This window comes from Ambystoma mexicanum, chromosome 4p, assembly GCF_040938575.1.
Source record: "Ambystoma mexicanum isolate Mex_15411 chromosome 4p, UKY_AmexF1_1, whole genome shotgun sequence".
NCBI lineage: Eukaryota > Metazoa > Chordata > Amphibia > Caudata > Ambystomatidae > Ambystoma > Ambystoma mexicanum.
This window is the reverse complement of record NC_090927.1, coordinates 530,409,136-530,427,315: the sequence shown is the minus strand read 5'-3', so window position 1 is coordinate 530,427,315 and position 18,180 is coordinate 530,409,136. Positions and strand designations below refer to the sequence as shown.

At 45.5% G+C, this 18,180-nt stretch overlaps 1 protein-coding gene and 1 long non-coding RNA gene across 4 annotated transcripts in view; both read right to left on the bottom strand.

The window, feature by feature from the left end:
* The window catches only part of SH3YL1 (SH3 and SYLF domain containing 1), a 779,762-nt gene that overhangs the window by 623,297 nt on the left and 138,285 nt on the right, over window positions 1-18,180 (bottom strand). The gene's annotated exons all lie outside the window — the stretch shown is intronic.
* On the bottom strand, window positions 812-1,277 carry LOC138453336 (uncharacterized). Its single transcript, XR_011260404.1, has 3 exons — window positions 1,213-1,277; window positions 1,047-1,089; window positions 812-954 (listed from the first exon to the last, which is right to left on the bottom strand). It is a non-coding gene; the product is annotated as an uncharacterized lncRNA (long non-coding RNA).

Below are 18,180 nucleotides of genomic sequence, written 5' to 3'. Positions count from 1 at the left end.
AGGGATGCAGCAGAAGGTGGGGCTCCTCTGGTAAAGTCAGACCATGGTGTTAAACATCAGCAAAAAGTTGGGGGGTTCACAACAGGGGAGAAAATTACACATGAATGGGAAACTTTCCCAACACTTGCCCCTCCCAGACCAAGGACAGGGGGAATTAATCCACCCCTGGATGAGTCTAATTTTCAGGTCGCTTAAACATTCTGGACAATTCAAGGGTAAGGAAGAAGCGGGAGGTTCAGGGGGGCACTAATTGCTCATTGAGGTTTCATTACTCTCTTAGTTTCAATCAAGTTTGAAGATTCACGTGACTTCAGGTGCAGATGGGGGGGGAAAAAAAAGAATCTCAAGGCCACCTGAGACAGAGGGACAAAGAACTAACCACAAGCCAGTTGTTGCCAACCGGTGCCCGCTTTCATGCACTCCTAGGGGGTAAATACCCCACATTTTCAAGTAGATTAGTTACAACTAGTAGTATAGTAAGGTGAAAGTATGATCGGTAGTAAATCGTGGGTGATCCTACGTAGACAACCCCACAGTACACGGTTACATATATTCAAGTGTATATGCGTGTTAAGTCCAAAGAAGCAGACAGACACATATAAATCTGTGTTTCATAAGAAAAAGTCTAAGTACAGTTTAGGCAGCACACTGCCATCCATAAATTCATAGTAGACATAAAACAATACAGGAAACAAATGATTCAAAGCATAATATGTTTAATCACAAAAGGTAGTTCGAACTAGGTAAACAATTATGTTGCACTATCATGTACACTTCTATACTTCAAAAAGCTGTTGGTACATGAGTTCAATCACATATAGCTGTATCTCCTAATACACTCCAATGGTGGTAACAAGAGTTTGCCAACGCGTTTCGGATAATAACAGAATCCTTCTTCAGGGCTTGGGAGTACTCAACTTCCTAGGCTTGATACAACATATTTCAGCAATGTATCTATAAGGTAATGCAAAATAATGCACGTCAGTATGATGCTCAAATACATTTATATTTGTAAAGAAAAGCAAAATTCGAAATCAAAAACTGACCTCATTGCCATTTCCTAGTGGCTCTCCAGGTCACTCACTGGACCTGCAAATACAGGAAATTACCCAATGAGCGGTGCAACTCCTCAAGTGATACCGTAATTTAACATCATTTGAGCACTTAGTGAGATGAATCAAGATTAAAAATTAAAACCGATGCAGCACTTACCCGACTTATGGTCGGAGAAGAGGGAAATAGGTCTGCAGGGATGGCAATTAGAGTTTTCTGGAATGGGGGAAACAAGTTTGTTAGAGCGAGAAAACAGACGCTCACATACGCAGAACTCTCCGCCAATAATTTGTATGCCCATTATTCCATATAGTGTAGGAGTTGGGCAGGAGATCAGAGAATACTCTGTCCGTGTTGCACGGGCGCTGACTCACCTGGTGATCTCCTCGCCTAGAGATGTTAGGTTTTGAGCCAGCTCCTCAATTGTCAGCAGTATCAGGTCTAATGAACACTTGCTCAGTATCTGGCGCCGCCTTTTAAACTATGGAGGGAAATCAACTTGAAATTACACGCAACATTAGCCAAATAGCATATAGCACAGAGGATACCCAGGGGACTCCGTGTCAACTTAGAACCGACGCTTGCAAGGAAAATCCCACCTTTGTTAAGAGGTGGCGCCAGATATTGAACACGTGTTCATTAGACCTGATACTGATTACAGATCGACAGCATCAAAACAAGTCTGAGCAAAGGAGCATCAGCAGAACAACTGCAAACAATTTTGGAGGATACAAACACCAAGTTAGAGAAATACAAACAGGAGTTGGAGACGAAAAAAATATGTAAATTCAGAAGGGACACCCAGGACTATAAATTAGACCTAGTCTATACTTGGCAGGACTATTTACGGACAGAGACCAAGCAGGCCTTTTCAACCACGCAAACCGAGCAAGCCTAACCCCAAACAAGAAACTACATCATCCGAGGCCTCTAGTACAGAACTCGAGGAGAGGGCAGCGCCCACTCTGGCAGGAGACGCACAGGCACAAGACATAGAAGAAGCAAGTGGATCATCGACATCTTCTTTAGAAAAGGCCCCATTAGACGGGGACAGAAGAAAAAATCCACAAAGAAAGAAACCACTGGTAAAGAAGACCTAGTGGTCAACATTAGCTCCTATTGACTCACACGTCTGGAGATGGATGTATTGAGAAAAGGCTTGTCACTTGTTCCTACGTCGAACAGCAATCTACTCAAAGATAGATAGATTTCTTCAAACTTATGAGGAAATTGAAGCTTAAAACTTTCTTCGACTCCTTGGAAATGGAACCAGAGATGGATGAGACATCAGAATTTTTGGAACTTTGCCCCAAGAGAACTTGTAACCCCCCTCTACAGAACCACGTGTTGGCAGTCTTTGAGAAGTCAGTGTTGGAAGACTTCAAGAAGATCTGCTTCGAGCATAAGGGACAAGGGAACTTCACGAACCGTGAGAAACAAGTATTGAGAAATCTATTGGACAATGAGGAGATTATCTTCAAGCCAGCCGACAAGGGTGGAGCATTAGTCCTCATGGACAAAAAAGATTACCTAGAGGAAGTGTCACGACAACTCATGGATATTGATACCTATATGGAACTGCCCAATAACCTGACTGAACAAATACGTACCCTGATCCGGGAAGTTCTAGATGAGGCATTAACTAGAGAAGTTATATCTGAGAAGACCAGGAGATACCTTGAGAACCAACATCCCATCACCCCGGTTCTATACATTTTACCAAAAATACACAAAAGATTGGTTAAGCCTCCAGGCCGCCCGATCATAGCGGCCACATAGCGTTTGCTTGAACCTTTAGCACAATATCTAGATAAAGTGCTACAGATACAGAAACATACATAAGAGACACTATGCACTTCTTGCAGAAGCTAAGAAAAAGTGAATTTGAGGTGGGGAGAGATATCCTCTTCACCATGGACATCACTTCATTATACACCAACATTGTCCACGAATCAGGTTTGGAAGCAATAGAATGGTTTTTACTGAGAACACAACAGTGCCTGGGGGACAGGCTGTTTGTACTTACCTTACTAAAACTCGTCCTTATGAACAATTTCTTTAGATTCCAAGATCGGTATTTCCTCCAAATATCGGGCACGAGTATGGGAGCCGCAATGGCTCCAACATATGCGAATGCATATATGTTCTATTTGGAACATGAGCATATCCTCACTTCACTACGATGGATGAGACATCTCTCGATGTACGTACGGTACATTGATGTGTTTGGTATTTGGACGGGCCCCACAGACGAACTGCAGGACTTTTTTGGGATGATGAATCTCATGCACCCCAGAATCAAATTTACTACCGAAACAAGTATCACGTCAGTAAATTTCCTGGATGTTGAAATCTATGTTCAGGGCAACTCCCTGGCAACGAAGATCTACACCAAACCCACGGATAGAAATAGCTTATTGCTTGCAACAAGCTTTCATCCTAGACGTACTGTGGACAGTGTACCCCTCAGTCAATTTCTACGGTATAGACGCAATATTTCAGACATCGAAGAATACAGAAACCAATCCAATATCCTTCAACAAAAGTTTAAGGAACAAGGTTATAAACAAGATCTGTTAGCAAGCGTTGCAAACAGAGTGAAACTGATGGAGAGGGATTCCCTCCTGACACCCAAACCACTCAAACAACAAGAAACTCTAATTTATGTCACAAACCACTCGGTCCAGAGTCCCATCATCAAGATAATCATCAGACAATACTGGCCAATGTTACAAATGGACCCACAACTACAGCCACTTTTCCGCCAGCTACCCACATTTGCATACCGCAACAACATGGCTCTACACAACAGTCTGATTAAAGCAGAGATTAGGATGGGGAAGAGAGAGAACATTCAGAAATACAAAAGCACACAGCCATGCCATAACTGCCAGCATTGTAACAATATTTTACAGGGAAATGGCATTCCACACCCCCATTCCGGTAAACCTCTACTTCTGAAACACTCGGCCACGTGCGACTCCACAAATGTGGTGTATGCACTAAAATACCCTTGTGGCTTTTATTATGTTGTAATAACCACAAGGAAAGCCAAGACACGTTGGACCGAACATAAGTCCAACATCCGGACACACTACTTAAAATCATCAGTGGCAATGCACTTTATTGAAAGTAGGCACACGATAGCCCAGCTTAAGTGTGTCATTCTAGAACAGGTTAGATTAGGCCCCAGGGGTGGTGATCTTCACAAGAAACTTACAGAGGGAGGTACTATGGACAGACTTGCTAGATTCCATATACCCAAGGGGATTTTAAGTGCTTTGTATAATTGACTGTTGTCTGATTTACCTCATGTACTGGATGATATATTCTTCTACTAATCCAAGGAATTAATGGGCAGCAATTAGGTACATGACAACTGCTGTTATAGGTATCAGACTGTATTGTATCATCATCATCTAGGATACCTTTCTACTATGAATGTAGGATTTGGACATTTCTGCTATACCATTCTAACGTTACCTATATTATATTGGGTCACTGTCTCCTTTGCAATCTTCCTAGGGACTTGTTTATCTTGTTTACAAACGAAATCAGGTCAGGGGTTCTTGGGACACTCAACTGGATATGATTCCGGCTGAGTTGCTCCTCCCTCCTTCCCTGCCAATTCTGGGACTGTATTGAGTGTCTATACACTCTTTCCGTCCTCTGCGCTTTTTACTAATGATACAATTGGTCTATTGACACGAGTGGTGCTATAACCAAGCAACACACACTTTCTAGTCTCACTTCACCACAACATAGGCTTGCAGCGCCTTCCCCTATCCCCCGTCCACAGGGTTACACATTTTTCTTATAACTTGTCATTTAATTCTCCCACCCGCCGCAGTGCGGGCCCCTACCAGACGCGTTGCGTCCCGCTTATCTTTCCAATAGGGGATTCAAGGCGTTACCTCGTCAACGCATCCCCGATTTGCCCCCACCAAGATGGCCGGCGCCTAAGCAATGACGCATCGCGCATGCGCGGGCGTCCCTAGGCGACTGTAACGCTCACCTGGTCTCTGCGGGGGCGTTGGGGCATGGTTGGAGCCCTCCCCGGAGTTGGCTCCCTCAGGTCGCTTCTCTCCCCCAACTGCTGTCTTTCTGTGGGTCCGGAAGGCTGGGCCTGTTCCTGTGATAAGATGAGCAGCAGTGAGGATAGTGTGGTGGAGTCGCAGTTCCCCTCTGCCCTTTTATGCCAAAATGTAGTGCGTAGAAGTTTACCCATGCAGGCTCACCTGTTTGTACGTAAGGATGAGCTCTCCGTCCTGCTTTCCATCAGCAAGAGTGCTGCGGATGGACCTAGTTGCGTCACTGGTCCAAATTGTGGAGGTCCAGACCAGCTGCGACCATTCCGTCTTGACGGTAAGTTTTTATAACCAAACAAAGAGGGGGGCTTATGTGGTTGATCCAATAGGCGACTCCTATAAATCCTATTATTCTTTGTAAACAAAATTAGTTGGCGTAAATATACAAGAACATAGATCCTTCTGTGTCGCAGTTCACTGGAATTAAACGGTAATAAGCCTAAACCGTCAATTGTATGTTGAACAAAAGGAAGGAAAATCCAGGACTCTGCGCCATTAGATGTAGAATTGTGTTACATTTATTGCTTGGTCTTGAGAGACCCAAGTACAGGTGAAAAAAGCGTGCCCTATATCCTGATTACATGCGTTTCGGCTCACTGAGCCTTTATCAAATCAGGGCAAGTATGCGTTTAACGGATGGGTCCGTATGCAAGTTTATATATGGGTCTGATCCCAAAGTCCATATCCCGTAGAATCGAAATCTCATGCGTTGGCTCACATCACGAACACTTTCACATCGGCACCATTTTGAAACCTTCGTTGCTATGAAGCGTGTCCATAGCAACGTTATTATTACTTTACCATGGTGCGCAGCTCCCTTTTCCTTGAATCCTTGAATGTTTGGCTATAACGCGCGTACGCGCCATCTTTGAATGTTCAAAAAAGTTAGAAAACGTATAGAAAAATAAGGAAACTCTTTATGTATATCAAAGAATATAGACCGTAATGGGCATAAATGCAATGTCTATATGACCCGTGATTATTCCCATTGGTTCAGAGAATAATTGTAAAAATTCTTTAAGCAATTGAAACAATTAAAATTTGGAATCTAGTTATGTAAACTGATTAGCTAACTATAATAAGCGCAGTAGGTTTTTTCAATACGGTAATCACAGAATGGACCCGTCTGCCACCACGGTCGCATCTGTTAGAGGATCAAACAGATCAGATAATGGAAACTTAACATTTGGAAACACTGTGTTTTGCAAGGAGTAAATTCACATTAAGTATAGCCCACGGCTTCCTCGTGCTCCTGGCAACATTTTTAAAGTCAAATTGAACGCAAAATTATTGTTGAAAAATATCTCATTGTACGCTTTGCAGAATTTTGTTTTTGCTTTAGTTGACTATACTTAATGCTCCTTTAAAGATTGTGAGCCTTCTGTGGTCCCTGAGTGCTAAACACATTATTGGGAATTAAATGTATGTCTGAATACATGTCATTCTCAGAAATCACAAAAAGTCTAACCTAACGGGATGTTAAAAAGTACATGAACTAGGTAAAGGGTGGTTCTTAGGAGAAAGCATCATTTCTAAAGACGCAATTTGGAATACACATTAGAATATTTTTAATAAATTTAAAGATTATGGCACACCTACAGGAATGATGACATCTCATTATCGCTATTGAGACCTGTCACTGTCGTATTGAGAAGGCATATAATACGTGCTTCTTCCTGACGTAGAGCTCTCACTCTGTCACCCCCTCTTTTATTTAGGGTGACATGTTGTAGACCTATAAACCTGATGTCAGATTTATTACATAATTGATGACAAGATTGCCAATGTTGAGCTAATGGTAATGTAGGATCCTGACTTCCAATCTTCGCCAAATGCTCACGTACTCTAACTCTCAATTCTCTTTTGGTGCTTCCTACATAAACTTTGTGGCATACACAAATAATCGCATATATGACAAATTTAGATTTATAATTAATACCCTGTTTGATTGTAATAGTTCTCCCATTGTGATCTTTGAATTCTCTGGTGGGATCATGTGCGAATTTACATTAGGAACACATGCCACATTTGCGAAATCCTAGATCATTTTTGTCCATCCAAATCAGTTGTCTTGGAACTTGAATGTCCGGTAACAATGATGGGCTTAGAATTGTCTTTAAAGTCTCTGCTCTTTTGTAAATCATTCGAGGACGATCCTTTATGAATTTGTTTATGTGTTCATCAAGTAACAGTAAGTGCCAATGTCTTTTCAATATTTTCTGGATTCTTCTATGATCTCTGTTGTACTGTGTAATGAAAAAGGTCCCCACAGGTTGTTCAGAAATAGTTTTAGACTTAGTTGGTAATGTATCCTCCTGACTAGTTTGTTTAATTCTCGTGTAAGCAGATGTAATGGATTTTGCTGAATACCCTCCGTTTCTGAATCTTTTTCGCAGAAGGTCCTCATCAAATTTTGGTTGTGCTTGACAATTGCGTCTGTGTGATGCTGGAAATGCATCGGAGGGACAGGGCCTCTGTATCCTTGTCCTTTACTGCTTTTTATCATGTGTTCTGTTGTGTTTTCCGCGCAGGAGTTCATGTGGGATTCCTGGCAGTGCAGCTCTCTCTCTTGGTTTGGTGAACAGACCCATGGGATACCCTTATGGCACCCATGGGTAGGGGTGCAACCCAGTGCCCCTAGTGTATGTTTTTGGGCACCTGTGTGTGACCCACACAGCAGGGTACGGGCTGGTGGCAGCTCTGTGCTGAATTGACTGGTGCCCGAGCCTCCTCCATTTTGGGATGCCCAGACCCTGTCATTGAAATCGATAGATTCCTGATGGAGACAAAATGGCTCCCATGGCCTCTTGCCTTCCGTCGCCTGTTACCTTGATGTTCCCGAAGTCCCGGGAAACCCTGACTCTGTCCCGTCCCCCAGACTGTCTGTTGGGTGGAAGTTCCATAATGGTAGTGTGGGGAAGTGCTGACCAGACTGGCTGGAGCCTTCCCAACGACCGTATGTTGTGGGTATGCCTGTGGGTGGGACCTGGGTGAATGGAGTGTGTGACGAATACACATTCTGTGTTGTGGTGTTTGACACAATGACTGAGACATCCCTGCCCGAAACCGGTATGAATGCAGTGTGGAGTGTTGAATGGCTTGGTACTTGTCCCAATACACATAACTTGTTGTGAGTGTCTGGAGAGAAGTGAATGGCCTGAATGCACAGTGTGCCTGATTGGCTGCCTGCCTGCCTGCCTGCCTGCATGCCTTTAGTCGTGATTGGATGCTCAAGTATGACCCAGCGGAATGAATGGGGATCAACAGTATATCTGGGGACCTCTCACTGCTAGGAATCGTGTTTAGAAGCTGAAGTCCACTACGACGAGTAACTGGAGTAACTGGAGTAACTGAAGCTTGACCTTGAAGCCCTGCGAAGAATTGCTGTTGCTCTTCTTCAGAATCTGAAAGCTGCTGTGCCTCCAAGGACTACCCAGAGAGGACCTGGTAAGGCACCCTCTTCCCGAGCTACGAGGGACCATCGTGCACCAGCAGATCTTTGCCAAATCTCGCTGGTAGACAGACCAGCAACAGGCTGCCGACCGGAGACGGGGACGCCACAGAATCACAAGGAGAAGCGCCCAGACTGTTGTCCACCACTGTCGACGAACGCCGTCGCCGACTGGAGCCGCCGTGCTCCCGTTTGCCTAAGAAGAACAAGAACAAGATAAGGAATACGTCGGAGGAACATCCCATCAAAAGAACGTTACCAGGTAAGAAGTAACTTGTTCTTCGAAGGGATTGTGTCCTCCGACGTATTCCTTATCTTGATAGACTCGCATAGCAGTGGTGTGTAAACGGAGGTGGGAGTAAAAGTGCCATATTCACCTTTAAGAATGAACAGAGTGTAACACAGCTTTGCCAAATCTAGTCTCTTGGCTAGAGGAGGAATCCAGATTGTAGAATTTTGTAAAGGTATGTGCAGACGACCATGTGGCAGCCGCACATATGTCTCGAATCGGTACCCCTCTTTGGAAGGCCGAAGAGGCTGCGACACCCCTGGTTGAATGAGCCCTAAGATTTTGAGGGGGTTCTTTCCCTGCCAATTTGTAACATTCTAGAATGGCTAAAATAATCCATCTGGAAATGGTCTGTTTTGTGATTGGCAATCCTAATTTGTGCCCTGTATAACCTAAGAACAGTTGGTCTGCTTGCCTAACCCTAGCAAGTCTGCCGATATAAAAACTCAAGACTCGCCTTGGATCCAGCCTATGTAGCCTCTCTTCCTCTTTCCCTGGTTGGGAGGGGGGATAGAACGAGGGTAAGGTTATCTTCTGAGAGATGTGGAATTCAGAAACCACCTTTGGGAGGAAATTAGGCTTCACTTGTAGGACAACTTTGTCTTTGTGAAAAATTGTATGTGGGGGTTTACAAGATAGGGCTTGTAATTCGCTCACCCTTCTGGCAGATGTCAAAGCCACTAATAAGACAGTTTTAAGGGTGAGAAATCTTAATGATCAAGAGTGGAGTGGTTCAAAAGGAATACCCATCAGGACTAAATTTAAGTCCCATAAGGGAACTTGGAACGGTCTCGGGGGATAGACATTAGTTAACCCCTTCAGAAATTGTATTACTAAGGGTAATTTGAAATATGATTGGTTCCTCTGCAGTGCGCTTGAGGATCGATAGCGCTGCGAGGTAGCCCTTAATCGTACCAACTTGAAGACCTAAATTCGCCAAATAGAGTAGAAAGGATAACACCATTGGTGTGTTACGCTCACATGGCTCCCACAGGGGCGTCGGTCGGACACGGACGGCTGCGGTCTCCACCAATGTGATGCGTAGTGCAGAGATGACTGACTGGACTGGCCCTCCGAATCTTGTCTGCTTGACCCGTAGAAGTATTCTCCTGCAAGTGGAGAGATGGATTTAGCCACCCGTGGATTCAAGTGATGGCACCCCCCACAGTCCTCCCCACTTATCACTCCGAAGTGCCCTTAAAGCAATCTCACCTTATGCTCTTGAAAGATGAGCTCTCCATCCTGCATGGATTGCAGGGGCGCGTTGATACCAGTTACTTCACTGTTTTGAAGGTGTGGGAGAGTTCCGTAGAGTATTGACTCTGAGGTTCCTGGCTAGGACCAGTAAGTATCAAGTTCAATATGTCCGATGTTCACTCTTGTTCCCCCCTTCCTTCCTTGTCTTGCAGCCAAGTTTGTGAGAAGATGCTCTCGTGGTAGCTGGTGGTGCTCAGGTAAGAGTCTGTATTACCCAATGCTGTCCGGTAAATGTTGCACGTGTTTAACGTGTTGTTTTCTCTCTCTTTGCAGGTGCGGCACATGTGCAGAGTTATAGAATAATTCCTCCGGTGGTAAATCAGGTAAGTCTATGGTGATAAGAGTTATATTTGTTGGTTCTCTCAGCTCACCTTGTTGTTTTCTTTTGTCCCCCAGGTGCCGGAGTTCGACGAAGAAATGATGGAGGCAGCGCCGAATCGGAAGATGCTGAGAGGACTGGCGAGTATGCCGCGGCGCTGCAGCTGGAGATGCGGCACGTACTGAAATGATGTTCTTTCCAGGTTCGGAGGCGAGATGGATCCGGAATCGGGTGAGGAATTCGAAAATAGTTTGTTTTCTAACCTTGTCCTTTTCTTTCCTCTTGTTTTTAGGAGCTCCAGATTCGAGGCGGGCGTGGCAGAAGACTGGATGCTGGCTGCAGGCACGGTGAGCGTTACGCTGCTGGATGCAGAGTAACGCGAAGCGTGTGCTGCTGTTCGGGCGTGGTTTAAATAGCCTCCAAAGTAGTTCCAGGTAAGAAGTTCCCCAGAACCATGCCCGAGTAAAAAAATAGTCCCTGTAATAAAATAGTCCCATCCAGGCCTCACGTTGGCTTGGACTCACTTTCAGCATGGTCTGCATCAGGTAAGTAAAGTCTATGAGCCTGGCGCCTAAGGCGTCAGGACTGATTCCTATGATGGGCCTGGCGCCTAAGGCGCCACGACTGAACCCAAACAGCCCCCAGCCGGGGTTGTTGGGGTTTTAATAAGTGTCTGGATGCCTGCTCCCGGAGCTGATGGTCTTGGTTCTGATGCCCGGGGGTAGGCATCATGACATGGTGCACCACATGAAAAGGTTTCAATATTCTTTTCTCTACACCAGCTGCAAAATTTGTTCGGACGGCAGCGGTATAAAGTCTTTGTTGCTAGCCTTCTGGCTGAAAGCAACACCTCCACGACGTCATCTGGGAGGTCCCAATCCTTGTATCTCAACCTTTCAGAAACCAAGCATGAAGGTTGAGGGTTCTGATGTCTGGATGGAGAACCTGACCTCCCTTCTGCGAGAGAAGATACTCCCAGTGTGGAAGAACAATCGGAGGGCAGATGGACATGTCCAGAAGGTCCGGGTACCACGTTCTCCTGGCCCAGTCTGGGGCAATTAGGATCATAGTCTTCCGGAATCTTCTCAATCTCCAGATCATCTGAAGAATGACAGGGACTGGAGGAAACGCGTACAGAAGTAGAAACTCTCAGTCTACCACGAACACGTCCCCTAAAGCTCCTCTAGGGGGAAATTCCCCTTGAACAAAACTGATCGCACTTCCTGTTGATACTGGTGGTGAGCAGATCCACTTGAGGGGTTCCCCAAAGGGCGAAGATCTCTCGAAGGACTTCCTGAGCTATCTCCCACTCATGAGAGACTGTGCTCTGCCTGCTCAGAGCGCAGCTGTCAAGTTCTTCTCTCCGGCTAAGTGAACTGCCGATAGAGAGATTCCTTCTTGAATTGCCCAAAACCAGAGCTGCATCGCCTCTCTGCACAGTGGCAGTAATCCTACCCCTTCTCTTTTGTTGAGGTTGTATTGTCCGTCATTATTAGGACATTTTTGCCTTGTACAGATGGCAGAAAAGCCTTCAGCGCTAGTCTGATAGCTCTCAGCTCCAACAGGGTGATATGTAGTCTGCACTCCGATGGAGACCAACGACCGCTGATGGTCAAGTCGTTGGCATGGGCTCCCTAACCTGTGAGTGAGGCATCTGTGACTGCTGTTATCTCCGGCCATGGTTGCCAAAACAGTTCTCCTTTCAAAATGTTCTCCCGACAGGCCCACCACTGAAGGTCTCAAGCCACTTTGTCCGGAACCTGAAGGAAGTCTGTCATTCTTCCTGAGAATTCCGACCACTGAGTTCTTAGTGCCCACTGGAGAGATCTCATTCTCAGGCGACCCTCTGGCACAAGGAAGATGCAGGATGCTATGAGGCCTAGCAACCTCAAAAAGTCGAAGGCTGGGAGACGTTGGGCATTTTGAAACTTGGTGACCATCGGCAGAATATCTTGAGCCCTCACCTCTGGTGGCGAGGCTTTCCCCAGGGAAGTGTCCAGGACCGCTCCGATGAACTGGAGTCTCTGCGATGGTATCATCTGTGACTTCTTTAAATTGAGGGAGAAGCCCAGTTTGTGAAGGAAGTGGCAGACAATCTAGCTGCATCTGAGCTTGTTCCGAAGATACAGCTCTAATCAACCAATCGTCTAGGTAGGGGTAGACGTGAATCCCTTCCCTCCTTAGACTTGCAGCCACTACCGACATTAGCTTGGTGAAGACCGTCGGGGCAGAGGTCAGCCCAAATGGCAGAACTCGAAACTGATAATGAGAGTTGCCAATTGCGAACCTCAGGTATTTCCTGTGTTTGAGATGGATTGGCACATGGAAATAAGCATCCTGAAGGTCCAGAGATACCAGCCAGTCCTGAAGCTGGAGGGCCTGAAGGATCTGAGAGAGAGTTACCATCTTGAACTTGTCCTTCCTGAGGAACTTGTTCAAATCTCATGAGTCCAAGGTAGGTCTCAGTCCTCCGTCCTTCTTCGGTATCAAGAAGTAGGGGGGGGGGGGGGGAGTACCAACCCTTGTTCCTCTCCGCTACAGGTACCGGTTCTATGGCACCTTTCTCCAGCAGGTCTCGAATCTCCTGCAAAAGTAGTGGATCCGGAACCTTCAAAGAGTTGTTCCCCGGTGGATGACTGAGGGGTGTGTAGAAAAGGCAGGCAGTAACCTTGGGCAGCTGTCTCCAATGCCCAAGCATCTGACGTATTAGCCTGCCATTACGTCAGATGTTGAGTTAACCTGCCCCCTTCTGGTGTCTTGTGAGGAGAGTCCTCAGAGTGGTTTAGAGGCGGCTGATGCAGATGCCGAGGGTAAAGAGGCACTTGCTGCTGCTGCGGCGGCTTTTGTACTTTTAACCCGTCCACCTCGGGTGAATTTCTTTTGGCCTCTTTGAACCGGCTGTCCTCTGCCTTTTCCGAATGCGGAATAAAAACGAAAAGGACCTACCTCTCCAAGAGGTTCCTAAGGGGCGATAGGGAGTTTGACGGATTGCAGCTGCAAGGGATTTTGCTGCTCCCTTGGATGTTTGTAACTTTTCTAGGCTGTCATCAGCCTTCTTACCAAATAAAGAAGAGCCGTCAAAGGGCATATTCAAAAGTCTGGCCTGTACATCTGCAGCAAAACCAGACTTTCGCAACCACGCAAATCTGCGGATTGTATTACTTGCCGCCATGGCCCTGCTGATACTGTCAGCAGAAACAATGCCAGTTTGAAGGGATTCGCACATTGCATCTTTACCATCTTTAATGATGTTCAGAAAAGCTTCCCTTTCTTCTCCTTCCGGGAGGCAGACAGCCGCTGATGAAGCACACTCCCAAAGTGTATGGTTGAATCTTGCGAGCGTACAAGTAGCTTTAATGGATTTAAGCGCCATGCTACACGCAGAAAAAAAAAACTTTTTTGACATAGCGTCAAATCTCTCATCATCCCTGTCTTATGGAATAGTAAGGTATGCAGATCTACTGTTCGATGAAGTTGCTGCTTGAACAACCAGACTCTCTGGAGTTGGATGTTTGGACAAATATTCAGGGTCAGAAGCAGATACCCTATATTTGGCAGATAGTTTTTTGTTAACTGCCGGGATAACCTCAGGAGTTTCCCAGTTGACCAATATTTTCCTCTGCAATGCAGTATGAAATGGAAGCACAGGATCTTCCTGTGGGCCTTTAATTACAATGTCTGTAAGATCATCTTGTTGAAAAGCAGGTGAAGGTGTAGACCAACCCATGAATTCTATTATTCTGGCTATTAAAGTTCTATAAGTGGTCTCAGCATGTTCCTCTGGGTCTGGTTTGGCAAATTGTACTTCTGGGAAGTATCTAACCCACTTGCATCATGCAAGGATTCTTGAAGGTCCTTCTACCTATTTTCTTCAGAGATAAATTCCTCTGGTACAGGTGTTGTAGTCCTCTGCAACCCAAAAGGTCTTTCTTGATCAGAATCCTCCCCTTCCTCATAAATAGAGGACAAGGCTCTGAAATAATCTGACCTTGGAAATGGCTTAAAGCCCATTTCTAAAGCAGAAGGGGCCAAGCTTGTAGTAACCGGTTTAGAAAACGTCGACGACGTTGACGCGGAAGTCAAAGGCTTCGAAGAAACCGAAAAAGGCATTGAAAAGGTATGAAGAGACCGCGAAGAACTCGAGAGGATCGGAATCCTACTCGGGGAAGTCAAGGTTATCGACGACATTCTCAAGGTCATGGTGGAATCCCTCGGTATGACTACTGACTGTGAAGTAGTGACAGCCGTAGGTTTGTCCTTTATCGGCGTCGACATCGGCGTCGAAGACTGCGTCGATTTGACCGATCTATGCGTCGATGGGCCCTTCGATAATGGCGTCGATGACGCAGATTTATGAGTCGAAGGGACCTTCGCCGATGGCGTCGATGACGCGGTCTTACTGCCTTTCCTCGAGGGTTCATGACGCTCTCGGGCAGCTTCTTTCGCCGGGTGCAACGACTCGCGGCGTTTCGATTTCTCTGGTCTTTCACCCAAGGTATCACCTTTAGCCGTCTCCGAGGGGGTCGAAGACGCTAAGCATCTTTTTACGGAATTCCTCCCACTTACCTGTAGAGCTGTGTTTTGTGGGGCAGGTGACCCTTTCCTGGGAAACGGAAGACGACGAAGAAGAGGGTGATCTTTAACGCCTCTTTTTCGAGTGTTTGGATCTCGAAGAGTGATGGGAACTGCTTCGAGACCTCGAACGGGAATGTTTCCTGTGACGGCGAGGAGACAAATGTCTCGATTCTGCGAGGAAACTTTCGAAGGAGTAGAAGTTTTAAGAGTCTTACCTCCATCGAGCTTCCCCTTACGCTCCTTCAAGGCTTTCCCGTCATGGACATGCAGTCCTCGCATTCTGAACAATGGTGCTCCGATCCCAGGCACCACAAACAAATCCTGTGAGGATCCGTCAACGACATTTTCTTTCCACAATCTCAACACTTTTTGAAGCCGGACCGTGGGGTCGACAGTTCAGATGAGGAAGCCATCGAAAAGAGTAAGATATATTCGAGAAATAAGTAGCATCTACTTGAAGAACGAACTGAGCAACACGATTCCAAGGCCCACGAAGCGTGGAAAAACAGAACTGAGCAACGGACGCTGCGCGAGTCTATTTATACGTATGATGACGTCGGCGCCGATACAGAGGCTGTTGAGGGACACCAACTCGAGGGACGTCGACGCGCAGCGCCCTCTACTGAAAATAAATTCCGGGGCCAGCAAGCTGGAAGTAATCTATCAAGATAAGGAATACTTCGGAGGACACAATCCCTTCGAACTTCATTGATTCAAGGACGCTCTTGTCCGCATTGTCGCCGCTGTATCCTGCTGGAGAAGGCCTGACCGCCGACGCGCCGAGGAGCATCCCCCCGTGTTTCCCGCCACTCAAAGACCACAGAGACGCCGACGACTCGAAGCCCTTGCTGGGACACAGTTCTTCAAACTCTTTGCGGTCCAGAACTATCGACACCGAGGTGCCCAGCACGCCTCTTCCTTGCAGGACATTTACTTTTCCCCGTCAACGAGCACTGCTAGGAACGAAGCAGCCACTTCACCGTCGTACCTCAACCTGTTCTCCGGACGTCTGACGACACGTGACTCCTGCCTTAAAGGGAGGACACTCAAGAAGGGCTGTTGATTCCCCGACGAGGAACGCTACAACACCAGGTACTTTGGGGTTGCAGAACTATTGGGAAGTCTAGTGTGAACAATATATGGACTGGGCTTGTATCTTTATTCTACAGGTTGCCCTGGTGGGGGGGGGGGGGAGGAAACTCCACACAGAGCTGTGTTTAATGGTAGCAACCAGTATTCTGCCAATTGTTCAACCATCTTGCTTTCCATCTCTCTACTGCTGGTTTCCTCTTTATTGATCTGTGTGACATTTTGACAGTATAGTTGATGCACTTGAGATCTAATAATCGCTGTGGTACCACTTTAGAACTGTATATATTTACCATTGTTGATTTTCTGAGCACAAAGTGAGTTATCGTGATATTGTATATATCTTTGAATATTAATTATATAAAGACTGTGTTTTAGCCGATACCGTGTGTGGACATTCCTTTGTGGGTGCTTGGGGACTACACTGTACTTAAGAACCAGCCTGCATCACCTCCTGAGAAGCTAGGCCTCGAGTGCTCGGCCACGTACCAATAATAGAGAATCTTGGCTGGGATCCTCTGTGACTCTCCTCTGCCATATAGAGAGCAGAAGTACGGTCCTTTACAGTCTGGCTCTTGTATACTCCCCCAATGGTATGTTGTTGATGGTTGGGAGGAAATGACAACTCTTGGCATGAAGGATAGAGTTCACTTCCGTCAGTTTTCTATAAGTTAATGTTTGAAGTCTTTGGCCATCAGGGTGTATTGTTAGGTCCAGAAAATTTATGAGATTGGCATCGTGTTCCCCTGTAAATTCAATTCCATAGCAGTTCCTATTCAATCTTGAAACAAAGGTTTGGAACTCCTCTGCTTTTCCTTGCCAAATTACAAAGACATAGTCTATGGATCAAGTCCACATTTGCACTTTACTTCTAAAATCTGTGTCTTGGTATACTACATTGTCTTCCAGCATGCCGATAAACAGGTTAGCCAGGGCCGGGCATATTTGGTGCCCATGGCTACCCCCTTCATCTGTTGGTAAGTATTGTTGTTGAAGGTAAATAGATTGAAGTCCAATGTGATTTGCAGAATTTCTTCAAGCATTTGGATTTGATGAAAATAAGATGCTGAATCATTCCTGAAAGTGTAATCAATGGCTATAATTGCCCATTTGTGTTGTATAGAGGTATAGAGGGCCTTCATGTCCAAGGTTGCAAGAAACATGTTATCTTCCCACACAAATGTTTAGAGTTTACGAATAAGACTAGTTGAGTCCTGCAAGTATGATGCAAGTAGGCTTGCCCTTGGTTTGAGAATTGAATCTAAGTATTCCGATACATTTTCTGTTACCCAGCCAATTCCGCTCATGATCGGGCGGCCTTCAGGTATATTGTTATAACTCTTGTGTATTTTAGGCAAGAAATACATTGTAGGTGTAACTGGTTCCTTTACCATCAAAAAGGTCAGTTCTTCATCAGAAATCAAACCTTTTCTATGCCATTTAAGAATATTCTCTTGTACTTGTTGCATAGCCTCTTGTTTATAATTATCCATCCTTTGTTTGTAGCAGCCCGGGCTGGAGAGACGATTGGTAGCCATTGTAAGATAGGCTTCTCGATTCAAAATCACAATATCCCCCCCCTTGTAAGCTTCCTTAATTACTATTGAGGTGTCCACAGATAAAGCTTTCAGGGCTGCCCTTTCTTTTGATGTCAGATTGTCTTGTTTAATAGTTCTTCCTCTGATGTGTTTATTGGCAGTTTTGGTCATTTCATAAAATTCCTGAGAGACTGCTTTATAAAACGTATTGATTATGTTATCTAATGGCAATTGTGGTACAAACTTGGATTTTGTTTTCAGTTATTTTGATGTCAGGGTGTCAGATTTGATCCCCAATTCTTCCGTTACATTCCTCATATCAAAGTCTTCATTCTCCACCAATGAACGAACCAAGAAGGTATCTTCTATATCTTGAATAGATAGTTTGCTGGTTGCTATTGGTGTTCCTTTAGCGGTGTAGTTACCAGGTGCTTTGGTTGCGAAAAACTTCTTTAGTTTGAGCTTCCGTATAAATTTAAATAGGTCAATGTGTATATCAACTTGCTTGAGGTCACATGATG